At 50.9% G+C, this 15,101-nt stretch overlaps 1 long non-coding RNA gene across 1 annotated transcript in view; it reads right to left on the bottom strand.

Annotated features, from left to right (window-relative positions):
- Positions 1 to 728: 728 nt before the first annotated feature.
- Positions 729 to 15,101, bottom strand: part of LOC135189800 (uncharacterized) — a 36,274-nt gene continuing 21,901 nt past the window's right edge. The window contains exons 2-3 of the long non-coding RNA XR_010308319.1: positions 5,462 to 5,581; positions 729 to 810 (exon numbers count right to left, since the gene is read on the bottom strand). This is a non-coding gene — a long non-coding RNA (uncharacterized LOC135189800). The remainder of the gene's footprint in view (positions 811 to 5,461; positions 5,582 to 15,101) is intronic.

Consider the following 15,101-nt stretch of genomic DNA (forward strand, 5'->3'; position numbering starts at 1 on the left):
AGCAGCTTGCTCAGAGCCCCAAGCAGCCTGGCCTGTGTCCATTTCTGGGCCCCCCAGCTCAAGAAGGACAGGAGCTGCTTGAGAGAGTCCAGCACAGAGCCACAAAGATGATGAAGGAAGTTGCACATTTTCCTTCTGAGGAGAGCCTGAGGAAGCTGGGGCTGGGAGCTTGCAGAGGAGGAGACTAAGGGGTGACCTGGTTAGTGTTTATAAAGATGTGCAGGTGAGTGCCAGGGGCTGGGGCCAGGCCCTGCTGGGTGATGCCCAGTGACAGGACAAGGGGCACTGGGTGGAAGCTGAGGCTTAGGAGGTTCCATGTGAACCTGAGGAGGAATTTTTTCCCTGTGAGGGTGCCAGAGCCCTGGCACAGCCTGCCCAGAGGGGCTGTGGAGTCTCCCTCTCTGGAGATACTCAAGAACCATCTGGATGTGTTCCTGCGTGATGTGCTCTGGGTGATGCTGCTCTGGCAGGGGATTGGACCAGATGAGCTCTGGAGGTCCCTTCCAGCCCCTGACATTCTATGATCCTATGATAATCTGGTCTAGTGGAAGGGGTCCCTGTCAGTGCCAGAGGGGTTGGAACTAGATGATTCCAAGGTCCCTTCCAACCCAATCCACTCCATGAGTCTCTAACTGTGAAACCTATTTCTAGCTTTTAAAATACCAGACTCTAACCAATTTCTAAGTAGGTTTTTAGGAGCAATTGTAGATGCAGACTTACAACTTGTAGGCTTCTTCCCCGAGCTGCTGCCATAGATCTGCTGGGATCTTCTCTCCAGACCACAATGGCACTTGGACACAAAGAGTCTATCTAGGAAAATGCAGACAGATGGCAAGGCTGGCTGTAACTGACCACGTTGTGTGCCCTCAGTCCACTCCAACTGAGAAGTAAAACATGCCAGTTTAAACCACTTCCATCAAGGTTTAGCTACCAGGGAGCAGATGGACCTTCAGGAGCCTTCTTTATGGTCGGGGCTGACTGCAGCAGCTCATTAAGCATATGCTTAGCTTCAGGCACAAGCACACGAGTGGTCCCACGGATCACAGTGGTCTCTGTGTCCAGCTTAAAATGAAGCATGTGCTGAAATATTTGGTCCAACAAGGGTGGAATTATAGTTGTGCTGAAGGCTGCACCGTGTGTAAGCTGCTCAGTGAAACCAGAACTCAAGCCTGTGGGTCTGCAGGTGCTTTGCTTGAGCATCTTCAGCTGCTGCTGTAGTCACAGCAATGTCAATCACCCCACTCACAGGTCCAAAGAATTATTTGGGTTGGAAGGGACCCCAAGGGTCAGCCACATCCCTTGCCATGGGCAGGGTCACTTCCCACTAGCTGAGGTTGCTCAAGACTTCATACAACCTGCCCAGAACCTCTCCAGGGGGTATCCACAACCTCCCTGGGCAACCTGTTCAGTGTCTCACCATCCTCATTGGGAAGCATTTCTTCCTAACTCCCAATCTAAATCTCCCCACTGTGCAATCCAGTCACAGAATCACAGAAGCAACCAGGCTGGAAGAGAGCTCCAAGCTCAGCCAGCCCAGCCTAACACACAGCCCTGCCCAACCAACCAGACCATGGCACTAAGTGCCCCAGCCAGGCTTGGCTTCAACACCTCCTGCCACACAGACTCCACCACCTCCCTGGGCAGCCCATTCCAATGCCAATCACTCTCTCTGACAACAACTTCCTAACAACATCCAGTCTAGACCTGCCCTGGCACAGCTTCAGGCTGTGTCCCCCCCTTCTGTCCCTGGCTGCCTGGCAGCAGAGCCCAACCCCACCTGGCTACAGCCTCCCTGCAGGCAGCTGCAGACAGCAATGAGCTCTGCCCTGAGCCTCCTCTGCTGCAGGCTGCACCCCCCCAGCTCCCTCAGCCTCTCCTCACAGGGCTGTGCTCCAGGCCCCTCCCCAGCCTTGCTGCCCTGCTCCCAACACCTTCCAGCACCTCAACATCTCTCTGCAATGGAGGAGCCCACAACTGGACACAGTTCCCTTATATCCATGCTCTCATATCCTTAGTGCTAAGCATGTCTGGCAGTGCTTTACTGCAGTGGTCCTAGGACATAACCCAATCCAAGTGGCACCAGCAGTGAGCTCTTGGCTCTCAATTTACCTTCTCAGTGCTAAGAGCTTGAAGCTCATGGCTGTTCATAACCAAAACCAAAATGCCTTGAGAAGCCTTCTAACCACGTGGACATCTGGCTGGTGCCAGCAGCTCTTGGATCAGTGCTCCTGTGTCTATTCAAGGCATTGCCATGCATAGATGATAGAACTTCCTAGAGGCAAAGAGCTGGACAAAGAGGCAAGGTTGTGAGAGCTGTTACCTTGCAATTCTACCCTTCCATCAGAGCTACACTCAGTGAAGGGAGCTGCAGAGTCAAAGTCAGGCTTCTGAACAGGCTCTGTAGAAGAGAGACGCTAGGCTGACTTTCAGATGCTTGGGGCAGTCTGCAAGGCTTGCAAGTAGAAAAGTCATCTTTACACTTGAGCAGGATGACAAGAGCCAATCAATAAAAACTGAGCTCTCATCCCCCTTCTGGGCTGTTTTCAGAGCCTGTTTTCAAAGCAGAGCAGCCATTCTTTGGAGCAATTTGAAATCAAATTGGGCAGCATGCCACAGACTTTGTCCCACCAGCATGAATCTCGCTGAGATCCCCTCAATAGGTGGCTTTAAAAAGGAATTATCAACCACAATGAGTCACCAAAAGGCCTGCTTCAACCAGATTCCCATCAGGAGGAGGTGCTGGGTTGTTACTGTAATTTAATTTCTCCTAGTAATTAGTTCTGCAAAGACAGGAGGGACAGAGTGTCAATCCTGGGGGCAGGCAGAGGTCTGGCTGGCAAAATACCAGGCACTCAGCTCCTTGGCAGCAGTTCCTGTGTTGCTTTAGAAGATACCCAGGACATGTAAAATTAACACCTTGAAACAGAAAAGGAGGGGGGAAAGGAGAGAGAGAAGAATATAAACCAATTCCCAACAAAATGATTTTACAGCTACCACTTAGGATTCCTTTGTTTTCCCATCAGGGCCTTTCAGACAGGTACTGAACAAGCCCTGAAGAGCCAACCAGCTTCATGGCACCTCCCAGGCACATGGCTGCAGTTGCCTGCGTGCCAGGCATCAGAGCTCATCTCTGCCTTCAAAGTCACTGTGGCAAACAGATCTGCTGGAGTTGAGTTTGTTCCTTCAGTTCCAAACTAATTTAAAAAGCAACAAACAAAATTCTCCTAAAAACAATTGCCACAGGTGAGGGCTGGGCTGGGCACCAGAGGGGTGCCAGAGGCTCTCCAGGAACCCCTCTGCCTTTCCAGAGGGAAGAGAAAGGGAAGAAGGGAAAGAGACTGATGGGGTGGGAAAGAAACTAACCCAGCTGGGGTGGAAAGAAGAACAATGCCATGGGATAGAGACACAGAGACACAAACCTACGTGGAACCCAAACCCTGATGGCAATGAGGGCACCATTGGCACCATTACTGCTGGGGGCAGGCACTGGGCAAGCCCCAGACTGACTCCATGGAAGATGGGAACTGGAAGAGCTGCATTCTGGAACTGGATTCAGGAAGACAGGGATCAGGAGTTCACCTGGGACAGCAGCCAAGGAAGATGGGACTTGACTCTGGGGATCACTCAGCTCTCCCCTGAAGATGCCATCCATGGGCTGCAAGCCCTTGTTTGGCACTTGAGGGGCACCTGTCCTGGCTGCTCCTCTCCATAGCTGCCACCTCTGTTATACTGACCCTCAAGGAGTGGCACAAACTGTGAGAGTGCCCTTGGTGTGCCCAGGAGCAAGTCTGAGGCAGAGGCTTTGTGCAGCACAGCCCTTGGCAGGAACTGTCCCCCTCAGCTTCTCCCTGCTAGCAGCAGCCCCTGGCTGAGCAGAGCTGTCCTGAGCTGGAGAGGCTGTCAGGTAGTGACAGGACTGAAGGGAATGGAACAAAGCTGGAAATGGGCAGATTCAGACTGGATGTGAGGAAGAAGTTGTTCAGCATGAGGGTGGTGAGAGCCTGGAAGGGGTTGCCCAGGGAGGTGGTGGAAGCCTCATCCCTGGAGGTGTTTAAGGCCAGGCTGGATGAGGCTGTGGCCAGCCTGATCTGGTGTGAGGTGTCCCTGCTCATTGCAGGGAGGTTGGAACAGGCTGATCCTTGTGGCCCCTTCCAACCCTGACTGATTGTATGATTCCAAGGCACCAAATTTGCAGCAGAATTTGAAAGAGAGAAGCTGGCAGAGCTGTGGTACTCCTGACCTTGACATTAAAGCCAGTGTGTGCATGTAGGGAGCTCTTCAACTCAAACAACTGCTGTGTGAATGACTTGATGGGAAGAGGCTTTTAGTAACAATATAGAGGCTCTGCAGCCTCTGGAGTCAATGAATAAACAGGAACCACTCTGGATGCTGTTTTCCTCTAAGACTAGCTCCAAAATGACACTGGCACTATCAAACCAGAAAGCTTTCTAGCCCAACTAAACATCTTTAGGAGATGATCTGATACTGTGCCAGAGACCTGCATTTTCCAGGGGGAAAAAAAAGGGGGGGAAATTGAAACTGGAAAAAAATCAGCTTGTACAATCAATAGCTGCTGGCACAGTGCTGCCAGGCTGGCCAGGAGGCCACAGGACCTCAGCATGGAGAGTGTTGCAAGGGACCTCTAAAGATCATAGAATCAGTAAATGTCAGGGGCTGGAAGGGACTTCAAAAGATCATCTGGCCCAGCCCCCCTACCAGAGCAAGATCACCTACACCAGATCACACAGGAACACATCCTGGCTAGCCTGGTCTAGGGTAGGGTGTCCCTGCCTATGGCACAGGGGTTGGAACTAGATGGTCCTCGTGGTCCCTTCCAACCCTACTGATTCTATGATTCTAAGATGGTTATTGAGTATCTCCATAGACTCCACAACCTCAAAACCTGCTCCAGTGCTCTGTCACCCTCACAGGGAAAAACATCTTCACATCCAATCTCCTCTGCCTCAGCCTCCACCTAGTGCCCCTTGTGCTGGCACTGGGCATCACCCAGCAGAGCCTGGCTCCAGCCTCTGGCACTCACCTGCACACATTGATAACCACTGCTGAGGTCACCTCTCAGCTCCTCCTCTCCAAGCTCCCAGCCCCATCTCCCTCAGGCTCTCCTCAGAAGGAAGATGTTCAACTTCCTTCATCATTTTTGTGACTCTGTGCTGGACTCTCTCAAGCAGAGCATCCAGTCCAACCCCCCTGCAAAGCAGGGCACCCACAGCAGCTTGCCCAGGAAGAGTCACAAGGCCTGGGGGGGGAGTTGGAATCCCTGCAGAGAAGGAGACTGCACAACCTCTCTGGGCAGGCTGCTCCAGGGCTCCTGCACCCTCAAAGTGAGCAAGTTTTTCCTCAAGTTTATGTGGAAGCTCCTTAAAGAGACCTTAAAGGTCTCTTCCAATCAAAATGATTGCATGATTTATTCAGGTGCCTCATTACTGAGGTATGTGCCTACCTTTGGACTTTCATCTCTGATTATGTGGCCATTAGAGCGGGGCAGGCTGGGGGTTTTAGGAGCCTTTGATGAATCGCTTGGAGACCTCTCTGCAGACTCCTTCCATCAGATCAGCTTTGCCTGCAAATCGAGAGGCTGCTTTGAGAAACTGGAGCAGATTCAAGGGAGAGAAGTCTGCTTTTTTTTCAAGTCGTGTTGCCTCTTCCCCAGCATCTCTCCTGTAAACAAAGTTTTTGGTCTCCCCTTCCTCCCTCCCCCCCTCTCCCGGTGAACAAAGCAGCGCAGAATTCCTTTTGCTTCTCTACATGGCTTTGTTTCCTTTGAGCTTCCCTTTGCTATATCCATCATCTGTTGGCCCTACAGACTAGCTCACAAGTCCCTGCCTCTGATGTGTTTGAAGAGAATTCATTTTTAGTTCTTACACCTTTAACAACCTGCTCTTCAGAACACTTTTTGGCTCGCCTCATTGTGTTTAACACCTACTTGCCAAAGCTTTTCTCTTTCCCCTTTCTTTTTGTCTTCTTTATTTTCCTATTTTCCTCACTTGAAGACAACTTCAATTTGGAAGTCAAAATTCTTACATTTAATAATGTCCTTCAGCTCACTGTTAATTTCCTACTGCCTCAAACACATCAGTCTTGGGGAGGTGGGGGGGAGGAATGGAGCTGTTGTGATAGTTAACATTTCTTTCTGAATCCATGGTAATGTCTTTAAGCTATCCCTGTGCTGTCCATGAGCCTTTCAAAGTGGTTTGCCACTTGAATCCCTCTTAAATTCCTTTTTAATAAGCTCGACAATGCCTCCATGACTCCTCCTTTTTGAAAACAAGGACTACCAGAGTTCATGGCTCTGCCCTCAGAGCTTCCCTGGTCCCCCACACTCCTGAGAGGAAGCCCAGGACAGGCACCTGAGGGTGTTTTGGGGGTTGTGAGTCTGGTAAGGTTTTGGTAGCAGCTACAGGGGTGGCTTTTGTGAGAAGATGTCAGAAGCTTCCCCCATGTCCCATTTGTCTGATGACAAATCAGTTCCATGTCAGACCAGGCACTGGCCAAGGCTGAGCTCATCAGTGCAGGTGGTAGCACCTCAGAGATAAATACATTTAAGAAGTATGGGGGAAAAAAACTACTGCAAGCCACAGTCAGAGGAATGAGAATATGAGGGAAACAGCCCTACAGGTCACTGCTGAAGATCACACACACAGCATCACAGAATCTCTTAGGTTGGCAAAGCCCTTCAAGCTCCTCGAGTCCAGTCCTCAGTTTCACACTGACAAGTCCTTGCTTAACCCAAATCCCTCAGCACCACATCTCACCACTACGAATCGCTGTGGTTGGAAAGGACCAGAAGCATCATCCAGTCCAACCTTCATCCCAGCAGCCTTCATCACTAGACCACTCTCCTCTTAAACACCACATCCACTCTCCTCTTAAACACCTCCAGGCATGGTGACTCCGACAGATGAGACCACACAGTGGAGTGTGAGGAGTCCTCCCCAAGTCAAGCCTATTTCACCTGTGATGGTAACTGCCAGAGGAGCTCTCCCTGTCCTCACATCGACCCACAAACCTTCTGTAACGTTTTCTCCTCCCTGTCCAGATGAGGAGGGGAGTGTAGAGCAGCTTTGGTGGGCACCAGGCATCCAGCCCCAGTCAGCCCAGCACAGAGAGCACAATCAGGCATCCTGCATTACATGGTGCAGGCAGCTGGCTTATTGATCTGCTCTGACTCTAAGCTGTCCTCCACGCACAGGATCAATGCTCCATCGGCACAATCATTTTCCCTACATCTCTGTAGCTTTGTATTACAGAGCCCCTTCTATTTATACTCCTTCTGCCAAGCCTTTTTTCATATGCTTATTGTGTCAAATCCTCAAGGTAAATTACTCAGACTACAACAAAGCACCGAGGCTCGACAGACACAAGCAGCGTTTTTCCTCCCCAAGGTCTCAATAGTGATGTCAAGGTTCTTCTTGCTTTTATACAGAATTTTGTCTTCTTTGACACTGTTTTTGGCTCAGAAGATGGCATTAGAGAAGTTCTCTGTCTCTGGAACAAAGATCTGGGGAGGGGGGAAACAAGAAAGATAGTTATGAAAGGAGGTTTGTTATCAAACCCTGGACTTGGGTAGACACTGGGACAAGCATCAACCTCTTCTCAGCTGGGGAGGCTGAGAAGGTCAAAGGAAGGAATAAAAGTTTGGAGCACCTGGTAGCAGGATAGAAGCCAGGAAAATTAAATATAGGAGTGACTAACTGGCACTCTGGATTCTAAGATAAAGTCAGACAGACAGAAAACAAAACAAGCCCTAAACGTTTGTGGCAGCCAACATCAGAGCAAATTCCCAAGGAGCGATGTTTCCACTGAACTAGCTCATGTTTTGATCAGGGATCTTAGCAGAACTTGGCTCCAACTGCAGCTGTAGCCTTCTGCACAGCAGAGAGAAGGATTTATGGACAGGTGAGGCATGCAAAGGAATTTGTGGTGGTTTGGGTTTTTTTTCTGGAGACAAAAGAGCAGCTCTATAAATAATCAGAGTAAAAGAAGAACAAGATACCAGGGACCGTGCAGGGTCCTGCATCCGTACTTCAGTGTCTCACTGCATCCATATTTCAGTGTCTCCAGCCAGACAATGGTTGTGGAATTCCAGAGTTTCTGATGGGACCCAGGATCAAGTAACTGCACCCAAATTAAAGCTGAACTAAACACAGTTGTCAGGGTGGGAGGAGGAGTCAGAGAATCATAGAATGCTTTGGGATTGGAAAGGACCTTGAGCAACCTGGTCTAGTGGAAGTTGTCCCTGCCCATGGCTGGAGGGTGGGAACCAAATGATCTTCAAGGTCCCTTCCAACTCAAACTGTTCTACAAAGTGTAAATGAGGCAGAAATGGGAAGCAGAGAAACCTTTGCAGGCCAGCAGAAGACAGGCAAAGGATGTTTAGAAGGATGGTTCTCTCTGCCCACAGTCAATACCAAACACTCCTGACTTTTGGTAAATAAATCCATGCTGAGATTCCACCCTGACAGACCTGAAACACAGAGTAAGTAATTAACCTTCAGCTTGTCAGAACTGATACTTACTCATCATCATCAGAGTCACTAAAGGTACAAACCCCGAAGGAAAATATCATTCTGCTCCTGTCACTCTCATTTGTGGACCAAGTCAGAGAGTGAAAAGTTTTTCTGAACTCATTTCAGAGGAAGAATGGAGCCTTTGCAGCTGGTTTAATGGAATAATGAGCAAGTTGAAAGGTCTTGCTGTAATATTTGAGTTTCAGATTTCATTTCAGCAGGATCATTCTTCCTCCTCACCATTGGCCGAGAGCCTCCCAAGTTTTCCTGGTTGTCATTTGAAATGAAAAGCCCTGCCAAGGTTGTAATGAGTCCAGAAAAGGACAGTCAGGTCCTGCCACTGTGTGCTTGAACTGTGGCTTCTGAAGCAGCATGCCACTCTCTTTCATACATTTTCACCAAGCTGGGGATCTCAAATCATTTATCCCAGGGCTAGAAGCTGCCCACTCACCTGCTCCCACCTGATCTGGTGTCATGCTCTGACTTCACAGCCTTCTGTTCATTAGACTGCTGGGCTGACCACCCTGAACTCCTACCATCTCTACCACTGGTAAGCATTTGCTTGAGTCTTGTTTAATCAGTCCTGCTTCACAGGCACAGCTGAGGGCTTGAGCTGCTGGAAAGCAACTCTGCAGAGAAGGACCTGGGAGTGCTGGGGGACAAAAACTTCACCCCGAGTCAATAATTGTGGCCAAAAGTGGTTTCTTGGAGTGCAGCAGGGAGAGTGTGGCCTGCAGGTCGTGAGAGGTTCTTCTCTACCACTGGAGTACTGGATCTAGTTCCAGACTGTCTAATTCAAGAGAGACAGCAAACTACTGGAGAGAGTCCAGTGCAGGCTACAAAGATGCAGAAGGGAATGGAGCATCCAATTTCAGTGGTGCCCAGCGATAAGACAGGGGGCAGTGAGGACAAACTGGAGCCCAGCAGGTTCCATCTGAACAGGAGGGGGAAATTCTTTAGTGTGAGGCTGCTGGAGCCCTGGAGCAGGCTGTCCAGAGAGGTTTGGAGTCTCCTTCTGTGAAGAGCTTCCAACCCTACCTGGCTGTTGTGATCCTGGGCAAGCTGCTGTGGGTGCCCTGCTTTAGCAGGGGGATTGGCCTGAGTGATCTCCAGAGGTCCCTTTTGACCCCCACCCTGCTGGGATTCTGTGGTCCTGCAGCAGGGTAGGAGCCATGCTTGAATTTTTCATGACTAATTGATTCTTGCAGGCCAAAGCAGTGCTAAAATGAGGAGGTAGCACAGATGCCTCCTGTCTTTATGTGGAAGCCAAAGGATCACTCTCTGGCACTTCCAGTTGTTACCAGTTACAGAATCAATCACACAAAGTCAGGGGCTGGAAGGGACCTCCAAAGCTCAGCCAGTCCAAGCCCCCTGCCAGAGCAGGATCTCCTATGCCATATCACACAGGAACACATCCAGGCAGGTTTGGAATGTCTCCAGAGAGGGAGACTCCACAGCCCCCCTGGGTTGTGCTCTGGGGGGCAGTGGGGGAAGGACTTTAAGGCTGATGCTGAACATGCTCTGGGGGAGGTTGGGGGAAGGACTTTTAGGGTGATGCTAACTATGCTCTGGAGGAGTTGGGGGAAGGACTTCTAGGGTGATGCTGACTATGCTTTGGGGGGGTTTGAGGGAAGGACTTTTAGGGTGATGCTGACTATGCTCTGGGGGGGTTTGGGGGGAAGGACTTTTAGGGTGATGCTGACTATGCTCTGGGGGGGTTTGGGGGAAAGGCTTAGCTTTTTTTCTCTTGCCCCCTATGACAGGCTTCTGCTTTTGCTGAGTTCTGTGGGTGAATAAGAAGAGTGGGAGCCATTTTCTCCCAGCTCCACATCAAAACCCTCTTTCATCTGCTGTCTAAATGCAAACAAAGCAAAGCCATCCACCAGGCCTTTCTTTCCAGATAAATTAAAACTCTCATGTCCTGGGGCCTAAATCAAGCCTACCAGGGCCTCTCCCTGGATAAATCCTCTCTCAACCTGAAATCTTCTTGCTCCACGTGCTCCTCGTGAGATAATCTTTGCAGGAGCTAATCAATAATGCAAGAGTAAATTGCATTTAAATAAACATTAGCAGGCCCCCTTCTTAATGAATAAAAGCTCATTTGCAATTTGTCAAAGTCAGAAGCTCTGGACCCTTTGCTGATCTCCATTAGAATATTGGAAATGGGAGCTCTGACAGCTTTTATGGATGTTGCAATTATGACTTTATTGTATTTTCTGTTTTGGTGCTGATGGTGGTGAATTGGGGCAGGGCTTTATTTGCACCAGAATTCCTGAAGTACAACAGTGGGAACCTTCTCTGGCTTGGAGACATCTCCACTGCTGTCAGATTTACAGGCAAAAAAGGCTTTCCCAACCTCACCCTCTCCCAAACCAAAGCTGCATGTCAGTGGCATCCTGGGCTGGCTCAGGAGCAGTGTGGGCAGCAGGACAAGGGAGGTTCTTCTGCCCCTGTGCTCAGCACTGCTCAGGACACCCCTGGAGTGCTGTGTCCAGTTGTGGAACATTCAATTCAAGAGAGATGTTGAGGTGCTGGAAGGTGTTGAGAGCAGGGCAGCAAGGCTGGGGAGGGGCCTGGAGCACAGCCCTGTGAGGAGAGGCTGAGGGAGCTGGGGGTGTGCAGCCTGCAGAAGAGATGCAGCCCATTCCAATGCCAATCACTCACTCTGGCAACAACTTCATCCTGACATCCAGCCTAGACCTGCCCTGGCACAGCTTGAGACTGTGTCCCCTTGTTCTCTTGCTGCTTGCCTGTCCCCATTTAGCTGGGACAAGAGGCCAACACTGGCCTCACTGCAGCCTCCAGGCTGCTCAAAGCCTCATCTAGCTTGGTCTTGGATAATTAAAAGGAGGAGACATCCACAGCCCCCCTGGGCAGCCTGGTCCAGTGCCTCCCCACCCTCTCTGGGAAGAATCTCTTCCTACTCTCCAGCCTCCATCTGCCCTGCTCAAGCTTCCATCCATTCCCTCACGTCCCATCACAACCAGCCACAGTAAAAAGTCCCTCCCCAGCTTTCCTGTCAGCCACCTCCACCACTCACCCCCGCCCGCGGTTAGAGCAGCCTCGAGAGTTCCCCCCCGGCCGGTTCGGAGTTGGTTTGCCGACAGTCGCACAGCAGCCACATTAACTCCGATCACTCATTTAATTTCCTTAAGTGCTGCTCTTAAAACATCGCCGCGCTCGACGGCGGCGGCTAACTGCTGCCATTCAGCCTGTGCCGCGAACGCCTCATTACAGCAAATGGAGCAGGTAAGGAGGTAGAGCATCTGCCTCTGCCCAGGCAAAGAGGCAGTTGTGCTCCTTTGTTTGCCTGAGGAGCAGCTGAGCAGAGGAGCCGAGCAGGAGCTCCCAGGCTCTGCAAGCTGGTGTCGCTCGCTAAGATTCATCAGGGTGTCTCTGACTCAAGTTACTTAGAGATAAGGAAAGGTTTCCTGTGATAACAAAGGAACAGGGTGCCCAGAGGCTGTGGATGCTCCCTCCCTGGAGGTGTTCAAGGCCTTGAGCAAGCTGGGTTAGTGGAAGGTGCCCCTGCAACCTGAGGAGTTGGAACTAAACAGAGAGATTTGCCATTGGAATGGGCTGCCCAAGGAGGTGGTGGAGTCACTGCCCCTGGAGGTGTTTAAAAGGAGGCTGGATGAGGCACCTAGTGCCATGGATTAGTGAAGTAGAAGGATTAGGGATAGGTTGGACTCAGTGATCCCAGAGGTCTTTTCCAACCTGGCATTCAAGCCAAGCCTGGATGGGGTACTTAGTGCCATGCTCTAGTTGACTGGATAGGGCTGGGTGATAGGTTGGACTGGATGAGGCAGAAAGGGACCTGGGGTGCCAGTAGATAGTAGCTGAACATGAGCCAGCAGTGTGCCCAGGTGGCCAGGAGAGCCAGTGGCATCAAAGATCACATTGGGTGACTCTGTGTTCCACAACCTCCCTGGAGGTGTTCAAGGCCAGGCTGGATGAGGCCTTGAGCAACCTGTTCTAGTGGGAGGTGTCCCTGCCTATGGCAGGGGGGTTGGAACTGGCTGAGCTTTGAGGTCCCTTCCTGAGCTTTGAGGTCCTTTCCAACCTAAACCATTCTACAGTTCCATGAATCTTAGGAACAAGGAGTTCATGGATGCTGTAGGCAGCTGTTGCTTCATTATGAAGCCAGCTGAGCACACAGGAGCATGGATGGCAAAGGAATGGCTCTGTTCTCTCCAGAGAGCTTGCATTAATGCCACTGGGAATCAGACACCTTGGGGGGATTTCAGGTTCACAGGCTCACAGATGTCAGGGGTTGGAAAGGACACAAAGAGATCCTCAAGATCAACCCCCCTGTCAGAGCAGGACCACACAATCCAGCTCAGGGCACACAGGAACACATCCAGACAGGCCTGGAAAGGCTCCACAGAAGGAGACTTCACAGCCTCTCTGGGCAGCCTGTGCCAGGGCTCTGGGACCCTTCCAGGCAAGAAGTTGCCCTTGTGCTGAGCTGGAACCTCCTGTGCTGCAGCTTCCATCCATTGCTCTTTGTCCTATCCCAGGGAGGAGTGAACAGAGCTCCTCACCCTCAGATGGTTAATAAATGTCTATAAATCCTCTCTCAGTCTTCTCTTCTCCAGACCAAGCAGCCTCAGGTCCCTCAGCCTCTCCTCACCAGGCAGTGCTCCAGTCCCCTCATCATCCTTGTTGCACTCTGCTGGACCCTCTCCAGCAGATCTCTGCCCCTCTTCAACTGGGGAGCCCAAAACTGAAAGCAGTACTACAGATGAGGTCTCAGCAAGGCAGAGTAGAGAGGGAGAACCTCCCCTGATCTGCTGGACACACTCTGCTCAATGCCCCCCAGGACCCCATTGGCCCTCTTGGCCCCCAGGGCACATTGCTGTGCCATGGATGTTCTCCCCCAGCACTGCCAGGTCCCTCTGCACAGGGCTGCTCTCCAGCAGTCACCTTCCAGCCTGTGCTGCTGCAGGTTATTGTTATTCCTGCCCAGGAGCAATAAACTGCACCAGCTCATTTTTCTCCCAGTAATTTGAGACCAAAAAAAAAAGTCTCAGAAACTTTTGCTATGCAAAGAAATATGCAAATTCCTCCTCCAGCTCATTCCTCCAGTCTGTTACCTAAATGAATTATCAGAGAATTGCTTGGGCTGGAAAAGCCCTCTGAGAGCATCCAACCCAACACCACCACAGCCATCAAACCATGTCCTAAAATGCCATGGCCACACACCTGCAGGGAGGGGGACTCCACCACCCCCCTGGGGCAGCCTGTGCCAATCCCTGACCACTCCTGTAGCAAACAAAGTTTTCCCAACTCCAGCCTGAAGCTCCTCTGGCACAATTTCAGGCCCTTTCCTTTCATTCCATCATCTGACCCTAGGGAGAGGAGACCAAACTCCACCTCACTACAGACCTCCTTCCCCTCCAAAAGCCAACAGCAGAGGAGGCTTAAACAAGTGGAATGAAAAGCTGCCAGTGCTGCCTTGTGACTTTGTGGCAAAGCCTCCTCCTGGCACTCGCTAGCACAGAGGGATGTGGAGAGTCCCCATCTCCTTGCCCAGCAGCAGGGAAACCCAGTGGTCAGTGATGCTGAGTTTCCACAGCAACCCCCCTTCTGTTGCCCAGGCAACCAGCATCCTCCAACTCGGGTGGCAATCAGGGAGCAGAGTAGTTTGGGGAGAGTAAAATCCTTTCCCCCACCTGGCCAAAGCATGAGGTGTGCTTGTAGTAGGTAGAGGTGATGGGGCTGGGAGGGAAGGAGGGAAGGAGGGAAGGAGGGAAGGAGGGAAGGAGGGAAGGAGGGAAGGAGGGAAGGAGGGAAGGAGGGAAGGAGGGAAGGAGGGAAGGAGGGAAGGAGGGAAGGAGGGCATTTTGTACATCAGCTTTGGAGAAACCTCAGTTTTTAACTGCTGCATTAGTGGCAGAGGACCACACTCTGCTCTCAACCAAAGGACAAACAAACAAAATTCAGATCCAAACCAACTTCTCCACAAAAATCTTCAGAGGAGGACCACAACAACCTCATTCCTGCTGCTTGGGTGCGGCAGCAGAATTGGGTGGGAATCCTTTAACACAACAGCATTGGGGTCACTGTTATTAGCAATATTGGTGCTGGCCCTGATTGTTTGATCAATACCCATCTCACTGGCATCTAAAAGGTAGTGGGGAAGGGGAGAGGAGGCAAACACCATTTTCCAGGCAGAAATTGCCTTCTCTGCCTGCCTTGACTGTTATCTCCAGATGTGGGAAAATAATTATCTGAATATTGTCACTTTCTAGGCCTTTCTGAGATGACTTCTAAGGCTATGAAGCAGCTTTAGGACTTCAAAGAGCACGTTGGCAGCTGGGCTTGCCCTTGGAGATGACAGGAATTCAAATAGGCCAACAACGACCTATCTGAGGAGGAGAGTTGGTGTCTCCAGCAGTCCTCAGTAATGTGTTTTCACAGTATGGAGGAGCAGGACATCCAAGCAAGACAGAGAGCCCAACACAGAAGATGAAACAGCACCTCCCAGACACTAATCAGTGCCACCAGGCCAGACTCAAAAGACTGCAGAAACTTGTGTGATGCTCAAGAGACGCCAAAAGAAATCCCAAA

The sequence above is a fragment of the Pogoniulus pusillus genome, chromosome 34 (assembly GCF_015220805.1).
Source record: "Pogoniulus pusillus isolate bPogPus1 chromosome 34, bPogPus1.pri, whole genome shotgun sequence".
Taxonomy (NCBI): domain Eukaryota; kingdom Metazoa; phylum Chordata; class Aves; order Piciformes; family Lybiidae; genus Pogoniulus; species Pogoniulus pusillus.